Below are 25,920 nucleotides of genomic sequence, written 5' to 3' on the forward strand. Positions count from 1 at the left end.
TTTATTTATTTGACAGAGAGAGACACAGTGAGAGAGGGAACACAAGCAGGGGGAGTGGGAGAGAGAGAAGCAGGCTTCCCGCAGAGCAGGGAGCCCGATGTGGGGCTCGATCCCAGGACCCTGGGATCATGACCTGAGCCGAAGGCAGACGCTTAACGACTGAGCCACCCAGGCGTCCCAAGATAATATAATTTTAAAGAAAAACAGACAAAAGCAACACAAAGTCATGGATATTAAAATGGAGCAAGAAGGGCACCTGGGTGCCTCAGTCAGTTAAGTGTCCAACTCTTGATTTCAGCTCAGGTCATGGTCTCAGGGTTGAGAGATCAAGCTCCATGATGGGCTCTGTGGTGGGCGTGGAGCTTGCTTAAGATTCTCTCTTTCCCTCTCTTTATGTCCCTCCCCCCTCTAAAAAAAGAATAATAAATAAGATAAAATAAAATAAAATGGAGCAAGAGATAACATTGATTTTTAAAAATGCCAAGCACAAAGACCCACAAAGGGTCTCAAGTTTGTGTCTGACGTTCTAGAAGCTATTCAGTAAAGAGGTATATGGAGTCAGTGGTACCTAAGGTACAACATGTTGTTGCTGTGGAGTTACAGAACTGTCCCTGAAGCTGGAGACAGGCAGGTGTTTCCTGAAGCCTTAATGGAGATGACATTGTATGATATAATGAATGATATTCTCAGCAGAGTTCTTCTGTGGTGTAGTGATAGGTTTCTGAGAGTTGTTGATTATCTAGGCTTCAGTGTAGGTCAATGGCATCACACCTGACAACAATTCAGCAAAATCATTCCTAGCAGGGGCTGTTCCACTACAAAACATGTACACAAGCCATGTATACAGCTGGAGGGAACAATTAGAATTTGCTTCTGAGGCAAAAGTGTTCTGGAAAGGAACCGGTAGAGATGGCTGAGCTTGCACTGCCTTTGTGGACCTTTGTGTTTCTTTAGTGCTTGGGAGTCAGGAAATGACTAAATGTATTTTCTTACACAGAAAAGGAGATGACTTTCTGCATAAAAGCAAGAAAGTGGAAAAGACTGAGGCTCATTATATACCTGTAAGAAGCCTATAACTACTTCTTTCGTCTTTAGTCACATACTTTCAGATGTAGACCTAGAATAGGTTCTTTCTCCTCTGAATGGGTGGGTAGTTATACAACCACAGGCTAGTAGAGTGTGGATAAAATACAAATACTCCCAAGACAGTTCCCACTGGAGTCGATCCGGAGCCACCCACAGTGCACAACTACAGAAGGGCCATTTAGATGGAATTTTATGTGACTGTCCAAGGGTACCTGGAATTATACTATCTAGACACTCTAGGAGGACCTTTTGCCAAAGAGCAGATATGAGGGTTAAAGGTTTCCCCCATTTCAAGCAAAGTGGAGCACACACTGATGTTGGGAGAGGGTTGATGGTGCTCGCCCAAGTAAGCTGAGTCTTTTTTGTCAAGAAAACGGACAGCACTTCCATAAGTAGGTAGTGGAGATGCAGTGGCAGCGCAGACCAGGGTCAGGCCCAGAGCTACAGGCTGTTGGGGTGATGGTCGTTAGACCTTCCCATAAATAGAATTTTCGAAAAGTTAAAAGCATAACTCGTACAGATATAACTAGCTATCAACAATTTCATTCAACCCATCACTTAATGAAGGAACCAGTAAGATGGAAAGCTGATTGCAAGTGCATTTTGAGAAACTGGGCATTTATAGGAAATTTAGTAAAAGAATGTCAGAATGAGCTTGCTAACCTAGACTGGCAACTGGTTAATGGCCTAATGTGCAATAAACTGTAACATAGAGGGTTATTTTTTCTACCAGATAGAAATCATTTGGATAAAATTTCTTAATATTCCTTTTATAGAATCAATTGGGTGTACTCCTGACTCTTATCAAGACATGCTAGGCATGCTAATCACAGTAGAGCTCATTTAGCATTGGGATGCCATTGGGTTTTTAATATTAGTTTTTATTAATTTTATCCTGAGTGTGTACCCAAAGTATTCTAGGTAGGAGAGAGATTTTAAAAGTGTGTCAGCTCTTCATGCTCCAGAACTCATCTCTGGGGCAATGTTGATAAAAGGCCAAATAATCCTACTTGAGTAGCTGGACACTTCATAGGTGAGAGACAAGGAAAATTTTTCTCTGCTTCTAGTGGGGGAAGGAGGCAGCCCTTCCCCTCCCTTCCTGTCTCCTTGGAAACATAATGGGCCTGAATCCTCACTCCAACCCTTTGGTTTATAAATAAAATCTCTCCAGGAGCCAGAATGCCCTGTGTGTCTTGGCTTTTACCACCAAGAGACGTCTGAAAGTTCTGGGGCTCATTCCTCCTTGAAATGTAAATACCTAGGGAGATAACACTCCAGTCTGGGCTGTAACCATTTGGGGTCTTTTTGGATCAGAGCAATTAGCTCCTTCATTAGGGAAACAAATGGTTGCATATCTAATCCTTATGGTATGTGAAACATGTTTCTCGGAGAAAGGAAAGCAAATTTTTTTCCCCTAAGATTTTTTTCTTTATATTGCACACATTCCTGTGTCTCAGGAAGCTAGGACTTTTATGCAGGAGCAAATACTGTAGGCCAGTGGTTCTTAGAAAGTGGTCTCTAGACCAGCAGCTTTAGCATCACTGGGAAATTTTTAGAAATGCAAACTTTCAGGCATTACATTACACCGGACCTACTGAATTAGAAACTCTGGGGTGGGTCCAGCAATCTATTTAATGAGCCCTCCAGGTGATTCTGATACAGGCTACAGTTTGAGAACCACTGCTGTGTGCCAGGTGGTCTTGAGCCAATCCCAATAATCCTCTTCATTTCCTACAGCTGTCTCTTTCCCACCTACCCTGCATTGTCAATTCCTTACCAGTGAACAGAGTCTATCTGCGGCCATGGTAAGTCTACTCTCATTATGGTGGGCTTGGTAGTAACCTGAGGAGTACATTTTTTTTTTCTTAAAGATTTTATTTATTTATTTGAGAGAGAGAATGAGATACAGCATGGCGGGGGGGAGGGGTGGTTAGAGGGAGAAGCAGACTTCCTGCTGAGCAGGGAGCCTGATTCGGGACTTGATCCCGGGACTCCAGGATCATGACCTGAGCCGAAGGCAGTCGCTCAACCAACTCAGCCACCCAGGCGCCCCCGAGGAGTACATTTATATGTAGGAAGCATTTTGGTAGAATGAGAAGGTTATGAGATTCCTGTTTCTGAAGCGGCTTACAGATTAGATGAATAGCCACTTGTTTTGAGCAATTAAACTATGGACACCTAAACAGCAGGGGGCTGACCTAAAAGACTGTGAACATTTTTTTTTTTTTTTTCAGTTTCCTCAAGGCAAATAGTATCTGGAGGACTAAGTAATAAGATAGTTTCCTGATTGTAGAGTAACTGAGCAAATCAGTCCTTGTAGATCAACCATGCAGAAAGCACACTCAGGATATTTTATTTTATACTGCACCAGTACATTTAGGAAACAATACTGACTACTTTTACGTGCTTCAGAGATGTTTATATGCTTTTAATTGGTTGGAATTCTGGTGTCATTAGTCTCTCTTGATATTAGAACTTTTAAAGGTGTTCAGTGGTGTCTGCCACCTGATTTCTCATACCTTCACGGGGGGGGACATCAGAATCCCCACTATCTGCAAACAGTGTATTCTTTTACACAATGTGGGCTCAATCTTAACAGTGAGAACTCTCTGATAAGAGAGAAACCACTCCTTTGCATGGGCAATCTGTCCTTCTGGAAAATTAGTAAATGATATCAGATCATATAACATTCCATCTCTAAAATCCCCAAATGATCTCTTGAAATTCCCTTGCAGCCTTATGAATCTAAGCAAATAGAACATGTGGGATCAATTACAAACATTTCCAAAATTCTTGTTATATTTTCATGAACATAAATCTGATTTGCTTGGCTTTGTGACAAAGATCATAAGAATTAATCCACAACAAAGAAGAAACACATAGTAAGGAAAATATAATTATCAGCATGTGTGTTTCTGTGTAGCCGCATTCATGTTGACCCAAGAGCAAATGTGACATAAGAAAAATGTGACAAAGGAAAAAAGAGATCTGAATTTAGAGACAACTATGTTACTTAAAATTAAAGAGGGAATAATCCAGGTTAGTATGAATACTAACACATGAACCATAAATGCTCCAGAGATAGAGAATGTTTCCTCATTTCTTGTAATACATGAGTATCACTCACTTTCATAAGTGGAATTATTTTTTTATGGATTGCTGACTTATTCCTTATAGTACTATACTCTTTGTTGCTTCTGAGACTGGTGTGGGAAGGAGCAATCATTACTTTAAAAATTGCCAATGTTTATCCAGGTTTCTGTGGCCATTTTGTTGAAACTTTCAAAAGATGTTCCAAACGTGAGTCTCCAAATATGTGCAAAGTACACAAATCTTTTTTTTTTTTCCTTTCCTTTTGAGGGCTTGCTCTTGGGAGGGCTATTAGAAAAACGGCTGGAACTTCCCTAGAAAGGGAACTTCTCTATATGCTGACTCCTTCAGTTGTCATTTCTCCTTCTACTCACTTTTCTGGTATCTGTTTTTCTTTGATTTTGAGACTGTTCAATACACCGAATCATGGAGAATCACTTTAGCTCTTTAGTTTAAGGGGCCTTTTCGGGTTGGCTTGATCAGCCCACAGTACCAGAGAAGAATAAATGCTGGGACATTCTTTACCAAATTCTCTGAGTAGGGAGAGGTGGTCTGGCCATACCTCCTTCAAGACAGAGAAAGTCAATTAAAAACATTTCTGTGTAACGTGACCCTGCTGGGTAGGAATGCATACCAGGGCATGGTGCTTTACCTAAATGCAAACACATCCACACTGTCTCCCAATGGAAAAGCATAACAAGGATTGGCAGTCTTTTAGATCATATGCACTTGTAACTGCTATGATGTGATATTCCCTTCACTCATTCCAGCCTGGCCCAGATCTGTTCTGAGGGCTCATGTGTTCTTCCTTGACAATTTTCCTTTTTAACCAAGCCTGAAATCCTTTCTCATTTAATGAGGCTAGTACACACATTGTGTGTGTGTGTGTGTGTGTGTGTGTGTGTGTGTGTGTGTGTGTGTGTGTGTGTGTGTGTGTGTGTAATGAGGCTAGTACACACATTCTGTGTGTGTGTGTGTGTGTGTTCTCTTTCCACGATTCTGGCTGAGGATTCACATGCACCCCTTCCAGCACCCTTTGCTTTCTGTACCCAAAGATAGAACACAGGATCTTTGTATTTTAATGGTCTAACAACTAATCATCATGAGGGGGAAATAAACAGGATAATAACATGAGAAAGCTCCAAGAAGTTAAAAGTGGCTAGGAAATCTTGGTTCCTCTCCGTCCTTTGTAATCCTACCTTTTTCTTACTGCCTACCTTGAAAACCAGTTTCATTGCAGCACAAGCATGTCTTGGTATCTTATGTGCTAAGGACCCAGAAACAAGTCCTGACACAGCAAAGGAATGAAAGATGTTGGCTACAGCATACATTTTACTGAAAACAAGCTCAGCCAAAGGGTGGAGGAGACACAGATTTGGTTTTACAATTGATTTCTAAAAATTAACTTAAGTCTCCATAGTCGGATTTCTTAATTAAAGCAGAGCTTAGAAAATAGAAAGCAAATTCCATTTCTTTACTGCAACAGAGCAGAATGTAACCCTGTCTTGCAGCTAAAAATAAAGGGCTGTGGTGATTGCTGAGGGTATCTTTATAGATTCAGTACCGTCATAACTAAGATTTACAAATACCACATTCTATACCGCCCCAGGAACACCAGGATGATCATCTTCCTGTCTGCTCCATTGTCCTTCTGACTTGTGTAATTTGTGTACTTGTGTGCTGTAACTATTTATCCTTCCTTTCCACCTAGTCCAGTTTCAATGACTTCTGGAAATATGTTTCTCTGTGATTGCTTGCGCTCAGTGACATGTCCCAAACTTCATGTCGTGCTCTTCCTTAGGAAAGAAACTAATGCTAACTATAAAGTTAACTATAGCACAGTAAACCATCCACATTTTATGGTTCTGAGTTTTTATTCTTGGCAGTAGAAATATGCTTGGTAGTTAATTTTACATCAGGCTGCAACCCAAGAGTTTGTGTCTGACAGCTTTAAATAGAGAAAATGAGTATTTTTAAAACAACCAGCAACTATTGGTATGAATCAAGTAATTTTGGGCTACAAATGGAGAGTGAGTAAAATCTACTCTATTCTGTAATTTTGTTGCAACTACCTGCTCCTGACATGCAAAGAAAAGTGGGCATTAAATTTAGAACACGCGATTTTTTAACTGTGAGGGTGCCTTTGAGACCTGATCCTCACCTACACTGAAGTGTCGAGAGGAGAGTTCTTGCACTGAGCCTCTCTTTGGCTTCCTCGAGTACCAGGCTGCCCAGGACGGGGAAGCAGGAAGAAGCCGGAAGGACCCGAGTTTGATATCCTGTCCTAGGACCTACCTCACAGGCTATTGTTAAGATTAAATGAGAAATGCATGTAAAATTCGTAGCACAAAGCTGGTACATCCTACTCAGCACATGTTATAACATCATTATTACTGGCTGTGTCCTTGGGCAATTTACATAAACTTTCTGAAACTCGGTGTCTTCATCCACAGACTCAGAATGCATGAATCCTTACCATCACTGTTAGGTTGTAAAGACAAGGGCACACACTGAGTGTGGATACACAGTCAGTCCTCACTATCTGTTGGTTCTCTTTCCTGAAGAGTCCCAAATTGTGCAGCTCTCCTGGGCTGGATCCAGAAATGTTATCATGTAACCATTTCATTGATAGGATGTCAGCAGGAAGCAACTTTATTTCATTTTTTATTTTTACTTTGTCCTTGAGCCTTTTCTGTCTGTCCCTTCTCGACCCCAGGAAGCGATCTTGGGCAGATCTCATAGGATTCTAGGCACATTCAGGAATTAGAGAGTCTCATTTTCAGATGTTAGGAAGTTCTGTCTTGTCTAAATCCAGACATCTGCCTCTTACCCAATTAAAAACCTTCCCCTTTACCAGCTTGCTCCTGACCCAGGCTTTGAAACCAATACTGGGCAAGGGGAGCACAGTTTGGCCAGTGATTACCCCTGCTGGGTTTTTCACCTCTTCATCCCTATCCTCAAAGTTGTTTGCCCTCTTCCCCACCCTCACCCTGGAAGAACCACAGAGGGGGAAGGGGACATGGGAGAATAAACTGGCCAAGGTGGTGTCCATGTCCCTCCGTGGAGGCTGCCCATGTTCTCCCTCTCCCTCTCATAGTTAGCTTTACCGTAGGGAACCATCCATCTGCAGTTCCTTGGTGCAGGTGATTTTTCCTTACAGATGCTTTCTGACTGCTCCCAGGTCCTGCCTCTGGTGGCCCAGGGCAGCCTCCTCCTGCTGGAGCCAGTTCTCCATGGGCAGTGCTCTTGCCCGTCACTGGTGGGGATGTGGGGCTGCACCACACCTCCTCTCTCCCTCCATCAGGGCCAGCTGATGTCTTCAGGTGACAGTCGTAAACCAGGCTCTGTGACCTCCTGGTTCTGGGGGAGATGATCAGTTTCTCCCCAGATCTCCCTCCCCCATGCTCTGCTGCAGGCCTATGCTGGAGCCCATGGAGCCTCTTTTTTTTTTTCTAATTATGTTATGTTAATCAGCATACATTACATCATTAGTTTATGATGTAGTGTTCCATGATTCATTGTTTGTGTATAACACCCAGTGCTCCATGCAGAACGTGCCCTCTTTTTTTTTAATTAATTAATTAAGTAATTAATTTAACGAGAGACACAGCGAGAGAGGGAACACAAGCAGGGTGAGTGGGAGAGGGAGAAGCAGGCTTCCCGCTGAGCAGGGAGCCTGATGTGGGGCTCGATCCCAGAACCCTGTCATCATGACCTGAGCCGAAGGCAGATGCTTAATGACTGAGCCACCCAGGCGCCCCTACATGCCCTCTTTAATACCCATCACTGGGCTAACCCATACCGCCACCCCCCTCTTGACCTAGCACCAATGCCCTCTCTCCTGGTTCTCACCCTCTGTCATAGATAGGTGGTGGGTGGTGGTGGGTGGGTGATGGGTGGGTACAGAGCCAGTGTGGTGGTGAATTCAGTATAAATGGACTGGCAGCTCGGTTTAGTAGTTGACCTCTTAACACCTATGGTCTTTAGCTTTGGGGCCTGAGCTGAGACTTCTGGGCAACAGGGAAAGATGCATTTAAAATCTGGTTACATTAAGAACAAGCAAACAAACAACAGCAACAATAAAAAAAGAGAAACGGACTCATAAATATAGAGAACAAACTGGTGGTTGCCAGAAGGCAGGATGGGGGGGGGAGATAGGCAAAAATAGGTGAAGGGGCTTTAGAGGTACGAATTTCCCATTATGAAATTAATAAGTCATAGGGATGAAAAGTACAGCATAGGGAATGTAGTCAGTAACATTGTAATAGCTTTGTATGGTGACAGATGGTAACTATACTTATTGTGGTGAACATTTCATAATGTATATAATTGTCAAATCATTATATTGTATACCTGAAACTAATAATATTATTTGTGAACTGTACTTCAATTAAAAATTTAAAAAATGAAAAAGAACAAGCTCAGTTTTGTTCCATTTATTTTGAAAGGGAATAAAAGCCCGGCCTAAACATTAAAATTTACAAGACATAAATAAGAAAATGATTATTCTAGTTACTCAAGCACACATCTTAAATTCTTTAAGTTATAAATTCTAGTTCTTAATTAAGAGTTTGTTTAAATATCATCAATTATTTCACAGAGGCTAGAGAAATAACTAAATTAAAAATTTCTCTGAGGAGTCATGCCTAAGGAGATCAATAAGAAACTTAAAAATCTCTGGAGTAGAAGGGACACATAAGTCAGGAGAAATATAATGCAATTCTTTTAAAAGGCCCATATTTTCAGAAAAACCCTATATACAGGATGCCTGTGTACCTCAGTCAGTTAAGGTTCTGCCTTCGGCTCAGATCATGATCCCGGGGTCCTGGGATCGAGTCCCACATCGGGGTCCCTGCTCAGTGGGGAGCCTGCTTCTCCCTCTCCCTCTGCTTGCTGCTCCCCCTGCTTGTGCTCTCTCTCTCTCTGTCAAATAAAATATTTAAAAAAATCTTTTAAAAAAAGGAAAGAAAAATCCTACATATCTTAGGTAGGTAGATTAGTATAGTTTTTCTCCCAGACATCACGATGGGGTAAGAAATGCAATCTTACTTTCGCATGCCTCACCATACAATCTACTGTGGCCATTTGTTCACTGCCCATCACTCCATCACCCTTTCAAAATTCCTGACGTAACACTACCACTTTCTGATTTATCCGCCCATCTGTACCCCCAGATAAACTGCATGTTTTTGTTCAGTAGAGTTTTGCCAAAGTCTAGAACAGTGGTTGGCCCATAGAAACTGTTCAGTGAGTATGTGTTAGATGAACAAATGGAGTTAACTCTTATTCTCATTAGACTTTTTTTGATTTATCCTCAAACCTTTATCAAATTCTCACCGCGTATTTGGTATTGTGCTACATGCTGAAATTTCAAGACGAATAAATCACAATCCCTGCATGGAAGGAAATAAACATTTAAACAAATAATGACAGTATGTTGGGATATGTAATTTTGGGAAAGTCATTTTGCCTCTCTGGGCTTTAGTCTTCTCTTGTATAAAAGTATCAAACCAGATGATCTTAATAGCTTTTCTCATCTTATGAAAGATGTATTGTGTGCATGATATGTGCACACAAATGTTTCTTACTCATTGTTTCTGCACTGAAAGAAATGAGTGCCAGGAACTGGGAATAGGCTGGTTGTTGGTTTGTGATCAGTAAGGAGCCTGAGCCCTGCCAAATTGCAGATGTTTCAGGAAAACCAATCTCTAGTTTTAATCCAGATGTAATCCAATCCAGGGATAAGCCAACTGGAAGCAACCTCCATGATAAGTGCGATACAGTGGGAAGTCCAAATAAGAATAGGAAAGGAAACAAGTTTATTGGGCAATGTTTAAGTGGTAATTCTTGTTTGTCTTTTAAGTATACAAGAAATCTATGAATCCAGTCAACATAAAAGTATAGAATAAAAAGCAAAAGAAGACATTTTTTTCTTTCGACTTTTGCATAGCATTTAATGGACAAAGCGGCGTATTTGTTTTCCTTGCTGCAAAACAATATTACCACAAGCTTAATGGCTTAAATCAACACACATCTATTACCTCTCAGTTTCTGTGGGTCAGCAGTCCAGGCGAGGCTTGGCAGGGCTGCTGCTCGGTCTCTCACAAGATGACAGTCAAGGCATGAGCTGAGATGGTGGGTAAACACCAACACACCACTGGTTCCAGCTCTCACGGAGCTGAAACCCTAGTGACACTAAATACAGGATGTACGTCAGGGGTGGGAGGACAGAGACCTGTCCTTCCAGTGAGGATGCTGACGGCTGTGGATGGTCATATATAATACAGGGCGACAAAGGACATGATGGACATCCAAGCTAGAGCTAGACCAGGCTCCATCTTGTTCTCTCTACATCTGCTTCTCTTCTTCCTCCTTCTCCTCTTCCTCCTTCTTTTGCAGAAGGCCTTCTTCACTACCATCTCCCACTTTCTATCCTGAGTTGAGGGTTTTCTGTGTAGCCTTCCAGATGTTTTTCTGTATACATATACGTGCATGTGAAAATATGTAGGTTCTTTTGGGGGTTTTATATTGTATATGTTTTCTGATTTTTGCTTTTTTCCCCACATAAAAACATATTTTGGGAATCTACATAGGTAAATAGATCCATCTCATGCTTGTTATCTATTGTATTATATTCATAAAGTAGTTGTATAGTTAGCCATTTTTCTATTGAGGGATATTTAGGTTGTTTGCTATTCACTTTTTCAAACAGTGTTTCAGTGATCTTTTTTTTTTTTAATTTTTTTATTGTTATGTTAATCACCATAAAGTACATCATTAGTTTTTGATGTAGTGTTCCATGATTCATTGTTTGCATATAACACACAGTGCTCCATGCAGAACGTACCCTCTTTAATACCCATCACCAGGCTAACCCATTCTCCCACCTCCCTCCCCTCTAGAACCCTCAGTTTGTTTTTCAGAGTCCATCGTCTCTCATGGTTCGTCTCCCCCTCCGATTTCCCCCCCTTCATTCTTCCCCTCCTGCTATCTTCTTTTTTTTTTTTTTCTTAACATATCAGTGATCTTTATACATGTATCTTGTGCCTGTTTCTGAAGAATGGATGCCTTGAAGTGGTCAAAGGGAAGGCACCTTTAAAATTTTAGAAGATACTGTCTTATGACCCTCCCAAAAGGTTACGCTAATCTGCATCTCCACTGCTGGATATAACAGTACCCATTTGTTTACACTCCTGCCAACACTAGATATTATCAGTCTTTTAAATTTGTGGATTAAAAATTCAATCTTATTTCTGTTCTAATTTATGTTTAGTTTGGAGTCTTCTGATACTTAGCAAGGTAAAACATCTTTCCATGTATTTATTGGCTATCCATATAATTCTTCATTGAATTCCTTCTTTCATCATTTACTCTTTTTTTCTTTTGGGCTGGTTATGTTTTATTGATTTTTAGAAACTCTTAAAATTCTATTGCTATTAATCTTTTACATATTATATATGTTGGAAAGATTTCCTTTGGCCTTGTTTTTTATTTTTATTTTCAAACATATTACTTGCTCCTCAAAAGTGATGAGGTGGTAGTGAAGAGTGGCCCAAATAGTTTTGCTATTTAGTATGACAAGATATTCTGGGTTCGGGCGCCTGGGTGGCTCAGTCGTTAAGCATCTGCCTTTGGCTCAGGTCATGGTCCCAGGGTCCTGGGATCGAGCCCCACATCGGGCTCCCTGCTCAGCGGGAAGCCTGCTTCTCCCTCTCCCACTCCCTCTCTTGCTGTATCTCTCTCTGTCAAATAAATAAAATCTTAAAAAAAGAAAGATATTCTGGGTTCATCTTGTATATTTCCTTCCCTGGACCCAGAATCAACTATTTCTCTAATGCAGTCTTATAAATAATAAAACTGATGCTTGCTTTATAGCTCTTTCTTGCTCTTTGTATTTTTTCCTTTTAAAATCAGAGAAAACCACATAAAACAAATACGGTTACTGAATTGTGTAGACACCTTTGTAACCATCACCCCAGGTCAAAAAATACATGTGCCTCCCATATGCCTGGACCCAGTCACAATCACCTCCTTCCAACGACAACAACAACAACAGCAGCAGCAGCAACAACAACAACAACAACAAAACAGCCATTATACTGACATTACCACCTTGTTGCATTTTAAAAAACAGTATGGGGCACCTGGGTGGCTCAGTTGGTTAAGTGTCTGCCTTTGGCTCAGGTCATGCCCTGCTCAGTTGCTTAGTGGGAGCCACCCCCATCCCCCTGCTTGTGTGCTCTCTCTCTCACTCTATCTCAAATAAATAAATCTTTAAAACAAATAAAAAACAGTTTATCACTAGTGTGCATTTCCAGACTCTGTAATTTAGTCATGCCCACTTTTTAAGAAACTGGATATGGCATTCAAAATTTTTAATCCACAAATTCCATCATCAGTTTTTGCTTTTTCTTACCACTTCATCTGTGGAAAGACCTCAGTTGTCTGACCTGTAGAGTTTCCCACAGTCCAGATGCTGCTGTTGCATACTCATGGTGCATTTGAACACATTTTTCTACTGTGTTTCCTGTAAATTGACAGCTGGATCCAAAGCTTAGAAATCTGGTACTGGTCAGAAATCCAGTTCAATCCCCTTGATGGGACTATATATAGGGCTGGATTCTGTCACCAGGAGGCATATAATCTTTGGTTGACTCTTTTTTCTGATGGTAATAACCACTGGTACTTAAGCCTAGATCCATTAATACATTGGAGGTTGCCAAATGATAATATTCAATTTTATTATTTATTTTCCATTTATTAGCTGAAATACTGTTATAAAGAGATGCTTCCCTTCATGTACTACTTGGTTATCCAGAGATGTACTTTGTACAGTGAAGAAATGCTTAATACTTGATTCTTTCAATTTATTTAACATTTTTTCAGATAAAGATTTTCCTCCCTACCATCTTCCAAAGGTATCAAATTCATTTTTAATATCGTCGTGAATTAATGGATTTAAATATATTTGATGGGTTTCAATCCATTGTAATTATTCTCCTTATGAAAAGTTCAAATTTTCCTAATCTGGCCAGTGAGAGCCTCTGCAAATTGCCTCTGGTGTCCTTTGATATGACCCTAGTCTTAGATCACAACCTTGTTATCTGGAATGGGCATTAATTTTCTATGGCTGCTGTAACAAATTACTACTAACTCGGTGATTTAAAACAATACACAATTACTTTTTTATAGTTCTGAGGTCAGAAGTCTGAATTTTTTTTACTGGACCAAAATCAAAGTGTCAGCAGGGCGATTCTTCCTCCAGTGGCTCTTTCAGAGAACCATGTTTTCTTGCCTTTTCCAGCTTCTAGAGGAATTCCTTGTATTCCACGGCTTGTGTCCCCTTCTGCCATCTTCAAAGCCAGTAGCATATCATCTTGCTTCAGTTTACACATTGCCTTCTGTCTTCTGTGTCTCATTTCCCTCTTCTAAGGACATTTTAAGTTATATTTAGGGTCCTCATGGATAATCCAGGATAATCTCCCCATCTCAAAAATTTTAATTTAATCCTTCTTGTAAAGTCTCTTTTGCCATATGAGGTAACATCCACAGGTTTCAGGGATTAAGACTAGATATTTTGTTTTTTAACTTTTTGAGGAACCTCCATACTGTTTTCCACAGTGGCTGCACCATATTTGGTGGTTTGCATATCCACCAATGGTGCACAAGGATTCCTTTTCCTCCACATTCTTGCTAGCACTTGTTGTTTCTTGTGTTTTTGATTTTAGCCATTCTGACTGGTGTAAGGTGATATTGCATTGTGGTTTTGATTTGCATTTCTCTGATGATGAGTGATGTTGAGCATCTTTTCATGGGGTCTCTTGGCCATCTGGATGTCTTCTTTGGAGAAATGTCTGTTCATGTCTTCTGCCCATTTTTTAATTGGATTATGTGTGTGTGTGTGTGTGTGTGTGTGTGTGTGTGTGTGTTGAGTTGTATAAGTCCTTTATATATTTTGGATACTAACCCTATATTGGATATGTCATTTACAAATATCTTCTCCCATTCAGTAGGTTGTCTTTAGTTTTGTTGATTGTTTTCCTTTGCTGTATAAAAGCTTTTTAAAAAAGATTTATTTATTTATATGAGAGAGAGAGAGCGAGCATGAGTGGGGGAGGGACAGAGGGAGAAGGAGAGAGAATCCTCAAGCAGACTTCCCACTGGGTGTGGGGCCTGACATGGGGCTGGGTCCCAGGACCTGAGATCAAGACCTGAGCTGAAGTCAAGAGTCGGATGCTTAACTGAGTGAGCCACCCAGGCACCCTTATATAAAAGCTTTTTATTTTGATGTAGTCCCAATAGTTTGTTTTTGCTTTTATTTTCCTTGCCTCAGGACACATATCTAGAAAAATGTTGCTTCAGCCAGCGTCAGAAAAATTACTGCCTGTGTTTTCTTCTAGGATTTTTATGGTTTCAGGTCTCACATTTAGGTCTTTAATCCATTTTGAGTTTATTTTTTTGTATGGTGGAAGAAAGTGGTCCAGTTTCATTTTTTTGCATGTAGCTGTCCCATTTTCCCACACATTTTGTTGAAGAGACCATCTTTTTCCCATTGCATATTTTTGCATCGTTTGTTGAAGATTAAATGACCATATAATCATGGGTTTGTTTCTGGGCTTTCTATCCTGTTCCATTGATCTGTGTGTCTATTTTTATGCCAGTACTGTACTGTTTTGGTTACTACAGCTTTGTAGTATAACTTGAAATGTGGAATTATGATACTTCCAACTTTGTTTTTCTTTTTCAAGATTGTTTTGGCTATTCAAGTCTTTTGTGGTTCCATACAAATTTTAGGGTTATTTGGTCTAGTTCTGTGAAGTACACTTATCATGATGAGTACTAAGTAATGTATAGAATTCTTGAATCACTATATTTTATGTTAACTATATTGGAATTAAAATAAAAAACTTAATACAAAATCCTAGATATTTTGGGGAACCATTATTCAACCTACCCCAGTATGACGAGTTATTCCAGGGCCATCTATCTACTGTATTTCCTGCCTGGAGCTAGAATCAACTCTTTCTCAAAGTACCTCCAATTTCTTTTGGTAGGAAGTGGTATTTCAGGATCATAATCTGGGACAAGAGATGCTCATTGCTATGAATTGGTCATGGTTTCTAGGCCTTTTCAGGGGACGGAATTCATTTTGATACTTCCAATTCAAATTCAAGACTTTAGGACTTTTACTTGACATCTTCTAGAGTGCCTCTGAATCTCCTGTCCTCCACACTGAGTTCTTAAGGATTGATTCTCAAAGGCATAGATGATGACAAAATTAGAACATATTCTATACACATTAATTTCAGAATAATGATACTAATACTACCACCACCAATATGATTTCTGAAAACAGTGTATAAGCAGATGTTCTCCCCATTCTCCCCCATTTAAAAAAAGTGGTTTTGTTATATCTACATTGTCAAATCACATAGCCATGGCATACTTTAATTTCTCCTCCTTAATTTTTATTTAATCATAATTCTACAAGCAAGTATATATTTAGTGCTCACACCCAATCTTTATATAGATGTCTTTCTAGACTTTTAGATTATATAAAATTCTTCTGTAGGACAGGGTCTTGGAAATAATATTCTCTGAATTCTTGCATGTTGATAACATCTTGTGTGTGACTTTTATACTTGAAAGTCAGTTTTATTCAATAAAATACCTCGACTTGTATCTTATTTCCTTGAATAACATGTAATGCTTTTTTTTTTTCCTCTTCTGGTGTAAAGATTGCTGTTGAGAATTTGATTGTAATCTAACTTTTTCCCTTAAAGGTTATTTTCTCTTTTTGCCTAGATACTCAAGTAACTTTTTTCTTTGAAGTCTAGTAGTTTTATAAGAATGTATCTTGGAGTTGGTCATTCTGGGTCATTATTCTCATGTGTGTTGTATAGTATTAAATCTTTTTATTTATTTATTTTTTTAGAGGGGGGAGGGGCAGACAAAGAGGGAGGGAGAGAATCTTAAGCTTGGAGCCTGATGCGGAGCTTTATCCCGTAACCCTGAGATCATGACCTGAGCCAAAATCAAGAGTCAGACACTTAACTGACTGAGCCATCCAGGCACCTCAATCTTTTTATTTTTAATTCAGGAAAGTTTTCTTGAAATATATACTTTTATATTTGTTATGTTCTCTTGTTTGGTTTTAATATTCAAGGAATCCTACTCTCTATATGCTGGCTCTTTTTTGCTTATCTTCAGTATTTGTTACTAACTCCCTTTATTTCTTTTCTCCTTTAATCTATTATCCTTAAGGTATTATGTGTTGTGTTTATTTGTTCTTATATTTCTTCTGGTTCAGTCTTCATTTTTATTTTATTTATTTATTTATTTATTTATTTATTTTTTAGAGAGAGAGAGTGTGAGAGCATGAATGGGGCAGAGGGGGCTGGGAGGGACAGAAGGAGAGGGAGACAGACAATCTTAAGCAGACTCCATGCCCAGCATGGAGCCTGATGGGGCTTGATCTCATGACCCTGAGATCATGACCCGAGCTGAAATCAAGAGTCTGAGGTTTAACCAACTGAGCCACCCAGGTGCCCTTAGTCTTCATTTCTAAAATGACTTTTTCCCTTATTTTTAAACTTTCCTAAAATCTTTCACCCTCTTTTTGAGTTTTTAAAATTCTGAATTATGTTGTTCTTTTAAATCTTACATAATTTTCTTAACTTTTAGCTTAATTTCATCTAGGGGGTCATTATTGGTTCTGTTTTGTAGGCATATCTTGCTGGCATGTTTTAATTGTCTAGAGGGATGCTATTCTTTTTTCTCTCCTTTTTTCTTCTGTAACTTTGTATTGGAGTTGACTTAGATATTTTCCTTTTGCTCATATTTTTATGAAACTAGTTTTCCTAAACTTTTCAAAGATGTGGCTCAAGGTAGCTTTCTTAATTTCTTGATGCTCCCAGTTCTGTTTTTTGTTTATTTTTTTTAAGTGTTAAAATACATATTCACTTACTTTTTGAGATTTCCTGGCTCTCTCCCTTCTCTACTTATCTGGACCCTGTCTTTCATTTGTCTCTATTGTTCAAATTCTTACTGAATTTTGATTTCACTTGAAGAAGTTTCTCCCAAATGTGGGGTTCTTACTTGAAAGGGAATTCTGGTTGTTTGGTTTTAACACCTCATGTGGCCCAGACTGCTTCAATCTTTTTCAGACTTTACGGTGGGCCCCATGTGGTCATCCACGATTGGATCGGGCAAAATGCTTTCCCGTTTCTGCTGCTATTGTCAGATCAGCTGGTCTTACTTTCTAGGAATCCCTGTGTACTGTTTTGCTCTTTCATTTTCAGACCCATGAGACATCCCCTGGCTTTCCTCTGTCTTCTCCCATCCAGGCACTAACGCCATGTAGATCTTGTGGATGTTGCAAGTTTATTGGTACCCTCTTCTATCTGTGGATCTGTGGAACTATCTTGTCAGCTGGTTCTGATGCAAGAGTTGTTTTTTTTTCCCCATCTAGTTGATTGCTGTTTTATGTAGAGATTCAAGGAGATTCTTCAGAAAAGTATTTTAATGTATAAACATGAAGAGATAGCCCCAGTGAAATAACAAATTGGATTCTTTTTATAAATAATACATGATGTTATTCTTCTCTTTTTAAAATGAAATGTGTGATTCAATGGCAAAAATGTTTAATACTTTATTTCCCAACCCAATATACAGTAACAAACAATGCTTAAACATTTCTTTCATTAAGTTTGATCTGCTGTAGAATTTTGTAACATATCGATTAATTTTATATATTCCAATTATTCCCTCCTATCACCTATTATTTCACCTTTCCAATCCTCAGAACCTCAACACAACAGGACAAATATAAAAACATGTAATTATACCACTGACTCTTTGAGGTAATGTACAGTAATCATATTTAGTTATGTTTGATTTCTGTACATGTGCACTATTCGATAATACTTGCTAGCTAATATCAAAGCTGTACTCAAAAAATAAATAAATAAGGATAATTTCACAAGAGCTTTATAATGTTAATTTATAAACAGCACTTTTTTATGAAAAATAATAAAATTTAAAGGCTAAGAGTGAATGCACTCAATGGCCTATTTATAGTCCAACTTCTAGAGAATTCTGTGTACAATATAGCCCATTTGCCACAAAATTGACATGAACAGTCAGTGTTCAGCCTCTTCAAGGGGCTTTGAGTAGGTTGCCAATTTTTAAAAAAATGCATAAAAATCAAACTATGACAAGTTGTGGAATTTTAGTTCATTTCTTGATTTCTTGGAAGGTGTTGGATATTAATTTCTAGTATAATGTGATACAAATAAGGAAAATCCATATTTCTCCTCTTTGTGTGAATTGTTTAGCCCCATTGTTCACTGCTTCCTATGTCTTGGGAAACATATGTATCTTAAGAACAGCGGAATAGTTGTGGTAGATATTGGCCATTGTCCCAAGTATGTGCTAGAAATTGGTAGTTCTTGGTTTATAAGGGATTTGTTCTTCTAAAATTATATTTTTAGGGGCATCCGGGTGGCTCAGTCAGTTAAGTATCTGCCTTTGGCTCAGGGCATGATCCCAAGGTCCTGGGATTAAGCTCTGCGTCGGGCTCCCTGCTCAGCAGGGAGTCTGCTTGTCCCTCTCCTTCTGCTGCTCCCCCTGCTTCTGCTCTCTCTCTCTCCCTCAAATAAATGAATAAAATCTTTAAAAAGAAATAAAATTATATTTTTATCTTCTTCTATACACTAATCTTCAGCTTAATTAATAGAGTTGAAGGTTGTAAGATGATAAGAAATATAAGATTATATAAATATTCTGATCTGAAAAGTTCTCAGTGTTTGCTAAAGCCCTCTTAGAAGTGCCCTGTCACCATCTCTTAAGGCTACATCTGGCAGGAGCAGTTACTGCCAACTCTATCTTGCCAGGTCCACTGATTCTGGACTTTCTAACTGCTGACCAGCCCTGATGTGCACATTGTAAATGGCTTCAGCTTCCAGTCCTGCAGTCTTTCTGAATTAGCTCAGTGATATTTCCAGCTGCTGGGAAGATAGTTCTGTCAGCAGAACATTATGTTCAGAGTGGCTTGATCTGTGTGCCCTACTTCCTTCCCCTCAGGACAGTGAATTCACACTGCATAGTCTTTGTCCCAGCTTTCTGCTACATGCAGAAAAGTTGGCTGGGCAACTGTGTGTGAGCAACTAAATATATATATATATATTTGTATATATATTTGTATATGTGTGTGTCTACATATAAGTATATGTTTATATGCATGCATGTACATATACGTATATGTATATATATGTAGTTTAAGTATTCATGTAATTTTCTGTTATTCAGGGAAAATCTCATTGCAATTCATTGTTAACTACATCTGCATGACCTCTATTTATTTCAGGCAAAATTGTTTATCCTCATTAATTTTTTGGTATAGTAAGCAACAGGGTAGCTGAATCACTTAGGGTTCCAAAAAGAAATAAATGACAAATACACAGGAAATTTGATGGGGGACAAATTCTAAATTTGTGGGTGGGATATAGGGTGCCCACAAGGGTAGCAAAACCCAGAGCTAGGAATAGTGAAGGTGTTATCACTCTTAGGCTGGAAGGAATGGGAGAGGGAGAGGTTTTTGAGAGCCAGAAGGATGAGCCTGGGGCACACTTCCTTGAGACAACCAGTGAATTTCTTTTGAGGAACACAGCCATGTGCAGGTGACTTTCCAAGAAGAGAATTAGGGGAATAATACCCCAGCCTTGTTCTTTCCTCTTTAGCTTCTGCCTGAGCATGCCCATTGGCTGAACCCAACCAGAAGCTGAATTGTATGAAAGCCTGTTGGGTAAAAGCAAGGTGGAAGGGAGAGAGAAAGGATCCGCATTAAGCAAATAGAAAATATCCAGTACATTAGCTGTTTGTGTCATTAGATTAGAATTGTCTCAGGCTAAGCGTGTATCCTGATGTTATATGATACATCTTGTGGCTTATACACATGTCATCTTGATTTAAGAGTATCTCCTTCCCACTAACAGAGAAAGAACTCTTCTTACCTGTGTATATGCTGCTAACTAGATAAGGACAATTTTTATTCCCACGGTCTCTCTCCTTCAAGTATTACTCATTAAAAAATAAACCAAAGAGTTTGGAAATGAAAAGCAAACTGAAAAAAACCCACATACTAATCTATGTAAAAAAATTCTATGTAATGCTATGTAAAAAAAAAATACATAGAATTTTTTTAGCCACCTATTTATTTTTATGCTCACATATGTGTGTAGAGCAATGTTGTGAACTTTATTCTAGATTTGAAATGATAACACTAAGCCCCCAACTCATCTTTGCCGGCAATAATGACGAAATCAAAAAGACCATCCACCTATTACCATGATGATTGATTAAATATATGTATCAGTTAAGACAGGTTAGATTATGTAGCTGTAACAAATCCCTGAATTCTCAGCGGCTTAAAACAAGAATACACCCAATGAGTCCAGCAGGAGATTTCTGCTCTTCATATTCAGGGACCCAGGATGAAGAATGAACCACCATCCCTTGACGCTGCCATTTTATAATGTGTTTATATGATCAACACAGCAGGTGGAGAGCTCTGGAGATCTCATGTCAGTAATTAAATATTTCAGCCTGGAAGAGGCACCTAAAACTGCCCATAACGTTGACCATAATTAGTTATTAGGCCCTGCTCAGTCACAAATGTGCCAGGAGGTATAGTCTTCTGTGTCCAGGAGGAAGAACTGAATATTAGTGAGTCCTGATAATGTCTACTACCTTATGAGATTCCTTTTTGTCCTAACTTGAATGAGATCAAGACATCTTATGAATTAACATCCTTTCTCTTTTGTACATTCTCTATTGATACTCAACCATGATCTGCCTCTTAATTTTAACCCTTGAACAGCTGGTACCAGGATTTCTTTCTTTTCCAATTCAGCTGTGGCAGTTTTGCTTATAGGGGAGTCCTCATTTTGAATTTTGGATCTGTCTTAAGATGATCATATAATCCACTTGAAGCTCAGTCTAGAAGCAGAGTACCAAAGACAAAGATACTTTCTTCTAAATGCATAAATGAGGTTTGAATGAAAGTGACTATGAGATATAATTCTCTAGCAACTGTAGGAGATGCCATTTAGGAGATGAGAAAGGTATGAGGAAGCAAGCTGTTTCTTTTCTTCATGGAGGACACCCAGGGGCATCCAAGGTGTGCATGTGTCCATCCAATAAACACATCCCAAAACCATTTCCAAATTACAGAAGATGGGTTGGTATTGACTTCAATTTCTGTTAGTCATCTCTATGCTAATAGAGATGCTAATAGATCTGATGCTAATAGAGCTAATAATATAATAGGAAGAAAAAAATTCCTCAGGGAAGTTTGACTCTCTGTCTTTAAAATAATTTATGAATTGATTGGAAGAGTTGGTTACTAAACTATATTTTTCCAAGTTCCTTTCTTCATTTTTATCACTGAAAATTTAAACATGGAGAAGCATACAAATGGATATGTAGAAATCCATTTAATATTTTGTTTATTATGTAGAAGTCAATACTAAATTGAATTTTTGTGGTGCTGAACTGGTGCTAGGAAAGATTAAAAATTTTTAGTTCAAGAGGTGAAAACCCTTCTCTTCACTCTGCTGAGCAAGGATAACAACTAGGAGGCCCTTAGCTGATAAGACATTGCCAAAGTATTAATAAGGAGCAGGCTTGTCCAAGTTAGTTCTTTGATTTTTAGTTTTATTAGAAACATCACAAGCTATCTTGATATAAACAACTTTCTGATGCTTCCCCAACAGAATTCTTAGATTGCTGACTTGGCAAAGCACAATCATTTTCATTCCGTTCAGATCATTGTTTATGTAACTCAGCACTAGCTTTCCAACGTTTCTTGCCTAATGACTCTTAAAATCAACAATCTGAGTACCATGGGGAGATAGACTGTGTCAGTGTTGGATGTTAATGGGTAAAGCTATGATGGAGACCATTCCATTCTCTATTTTTGCAGTGCATGAACAGAGGGGATGGAATGGCCACAACTGGGATGGAAATCAAAAATCGTGTCTATGGAGTCTCTAGATATGTACTTGGAAGGAAAAAAAGTAGCAGAGAAACCAATTTGGAAAAAATGCTCTTTCTCAGCTTGCTTGCATTTTCATTATACTTTGACATATTTGATTATTTTAAAACTAATACATTGTTATTAAAAAATTAAATGCTACACAAATATTTAACAATAAGGTGAAATTCCCCTATAACGTAGCCCTTCAGAAGTAACTGTTACTGACAGTTTGTGTATATTCTTCCAGAGTTTATTTTTTAATTTTTGTGGGATTCTTCCCTTCTCCTTCCTCCTCCCTGTCCTCCTCTTCCTCCTTTGGCTTTCTCTCTCCTCTTCTTCCTCTTCCCCTGACTCTTCATCTTCCTCCTTCCTTTCCTTTTCCTCTTCTTGCTCCTCTTCTCCATATCTCTTCTCATTCCCCCACTCCTTTTCCTTCTGTTTGTGTACTCCAAATTAGTGCATGTGGTATTGCTGGATCAAAGATTCTGAACTTTTAGAATTTTAGTAGATTGCCAATAAATATTTTGCCAATTGATGTGTTATTAATTGCTTTACCAAATAAAGTTGTATTAACCTATACCTCCCCAGACACTTACCAGCACTGGCTAGTATCAGTCGTTAGTCTTTGTTAACCTTTGTTAATCTTGTTTTAATTTAAATGTATTTAATTATTAGGTTTAACTTCTTTTTATATGTTTATTGGTCCACGGTATTTCTTTTATGAGTTGCCTGTTCATGTTCATTTTTTTGCTATTGGGTTATTTACCTTTTTAAACATTTATTTTAGGGCACCCGGGTGGCTCAGTCAATTAAGCATCTGCCTTCGGCTCAGGTCATGATCCCGGGGTCCTGGGATCGAGTCCCACATCGGGCTCCCCCTGCTCTGCAGGGAGTCTGCATCTCCCTCTGCCTCTGCCTGCCACTCCTCCTGCTTGTGCGCTCTCTCTCTCTCTCTCTCTGTCAAATAAATAAATAAATAAAAATCTTTAAAAAATAAACATTGATTTTAATATATATACTAATATATATTAATATGTTACATATATATTAGGGATATTAGACTTTTGCCTTTTCTGTGTATTGTCTATACTTTTCCCTGATTGCCTCTGTTTTCATTTACAGTACATTTTGCCTTGCAGAACTTTCAAATTTTCATGTGAACATATATATTGCTCCTATATTTCATGTAATGCTTAGAGTGCTTCTTGTAGTCTAAGTTTATAATAAATATTTACCATTGTTTCTTTTAGCTTCTTTGTGAATTTATGTTTTTGCTTTGTATGTAAGTTTTTCATCCTTCTGGAATTTATTTGTAACAAGATATAAGGCATGGATTCAATTTAATTATTTTCCAAATTGCTATCCTTTTCCAAATGGCTGGCTCATTGTACAACCTGCTTCTTTCAATAGTCCATTTTCCCCTCCACTGATTTGGAATACCATCCTCATCAAACACTATATTTCCATCTAGCTGGGTCTCTTTTGTTGTATTAATTTTGACTGTCTATTTCTGTGCTGATATTAGATGTTTTTATTACTATAGCTTTACTGTATTTGAATATTTAAGAGGCTTTCTAGTTTCCTTTGCTCAAATTATGGATCCAACTTTAAAAGTACAGTGGGGATATTGATTTTTATGACACTGATTTTTACATTAATTTGATGAAAAACAATACTTTAAAACTATTGAGTCTTTCTATCCAAAAATAAAATTAAAATATTTTTTCAGGTCTTCTTTTGTGTCCCTCAGTGGAGTTTTTTACTCTTTTTCTTTAGGGGACTATGCCTTTCTTGGTTAAGCTTCCCCAGAATGTTTTGTGGTTTTTGTTTCAATTATAAATATATTTTTCCATTATGTTTTATAAGAAAATGGGAAGCTGTTGATTTTTGTATATTAATTTTGGATCCAGCTAAATGCTGAATATTTTGTTTTCTGCTAGTACTTTTTCAGTTGTTTATTTTGGGTTTTCCAGAGAGATAATCTAATATAGTCTGTAAACAGTAATGACATTGTCTTCCTTTAAAAAAAAAAAATTATATATCTTGCTAAATCTTACCCTGGTGCTGTTTTCAGAATTCCACCAGAGCAAAGTGAATCTATCATGGTGAGACTAGGCATCTTCTTACCCCGTTTCTTACTTTAATCATATATTTTAGTCTAACAATAAGCATTATACTGGCTTTTGGATTATATATGCTATGTAGTTAAGTAGCTATAAAAGTTGATTTTATTGAAATTTTTTAAAAATTAAGAATCAATTTTTTAAGCCAATTCTTAATAAAAGATTAAATTTTATCAAATGTATTTTTGCTATCTATTTAGGTTACAATATGGTGAACATTATTAATAGAATTCTTGATTTTGATCCACCTCTGCCTTCCTGGAATGATTAAAACCAGAAAACTGAAATTAGCCTATATTTTCTTTTTTAAAAGCTGCTTTTATGTGATTACTATGGCAGTGATACGCATATTTTATAAATATTCTGGGAAGTCTTTCTCTCTCTCTTTTTTTTTTTTTATGTGCTCTGGTACAGTTAAATAGCCTGGGAATTTTTTTCCCTAAGATTTGAAACAATTTATTTGTGAAATTGTTGGGGTTTGGTGATGTTTAGGGAAGTAGCTCTATAAAATTAAAATAACCAATAATCATAAACTATATTAAATAATCTGTCAATCTTTTCTTGGGCTCATCTTCATGATTTTATAATAATTTTAAAAAATATTTATTTTTTTCCCTTTAAAAAATTTTTAAATTTTTCATTATGTTCAGTTAGCCAACAGATAGTACATCGTAAGTTTTTATTGTAGTGTTCAGTGATTCATTAGTTGCATATAACACCCAGTGCTCATCCCAACATGTGCCCTCCTTAATACGCATAATAAATTTTTAATTTGGATTGAATTATCCATTTTACCCTAGTTTAAAAATGTATTAGTTTAAAATTGTGCAAATCTGTCCTTATAATTCTCTTAATTTATGACATATTTGTGTTTTCCTCTCATTCTCATTCTTAATTTTGTGGCTGTTGCTTTGTATTATTTTTAAATATTTAGGTATCAATTTATTTAATTTATTACTTTAGAAATTGTCTCTAGGATGATTTATCAATTTTATAGTATTTCCATTTTCTAATTCAGTAATACTGTATCCATTGTTACTATTTTATTCTGCTTTAACTTTGATTTTGTGGTTTGATTTTATTTGATTGATTAATTTGTTTATTTTTATTTTCTCATAGTTAGCAATATTGGGATTTTAGATTATGAATATTCTTTAATTTTTTCCTTTATCTTTCTTGGGCCAATTTGGAATTTTTGCATTGATCACTTATTGTAATATTATAGCTAATATTTATATAGCCTTTCTTTTAAGAATTATAATACCATTACTCTTATCATATTTATATTATATTACTGATATTATTTTGAGTCATTATATACCACTGGTTCTTTTATAGTGGGTTTTCTTCACTTGTGAATTTTTTGTTTTGAATCATCTTTCATTTGGCCCTATTAAGAATTCATGGACATTTTATTTTCAAGAAGAGGTTGTAGTGCATTTATTCCCAAGGTATCACAAAATCAGATATCTCCCCCCTGCCCTGTGCATGACAGTCTGTTGGCTGGGTGTATGGTTTTTGGATGCCATTCCCCTTCCTTTATCCCTCTGTAGATGTAGTTTTCTCACCTTTTTGGCCTTTGGT

The 25,920-nt window shown here is 37.8% G+C and overlaps 1 long non-coding RNA gene across 2 annotated transcripts in view; it reads left to right on the forward strand.

Annotated features, from left to right (window-relative positions):
- Window positions 1-25,920, forward strand: part of LOC118528545 (uncharacterized) — a 288,557-nt gene that overhangs the window by 72,398 nt on the left and 190,239 nt on the right. The window contains exon 4 of one of the 2 annotated variants that reach the window (XR_004913716.2): window positions 2,824-2,871. The exons of the other annotated variant lie outside the window; for it this stretch is intronic. This is a non-coding gene — a long non-coding RNA (uncharacterized LOC118528545). Of the gene's footprint in view, window positions 1-2,823; window positions 2,872-25,920 lie in introns of those variants that run through there. 2 annotated transcript variants of the gene reach the window in all.

This window comes from Halichoerus grypus, chromosome 2, assembly GCF_964656455.1.
Source record: "Halichoerus grypus chromosome 2, mHalGry1.hap1.1, whole genome shotgun sequence".
NCBI classification, from domain to species: Eukaryota; Metazoa; Chordata; class Mammalia; order Carnivora; family Phocidae; genus Halichoerus; species Halichoerus grypus.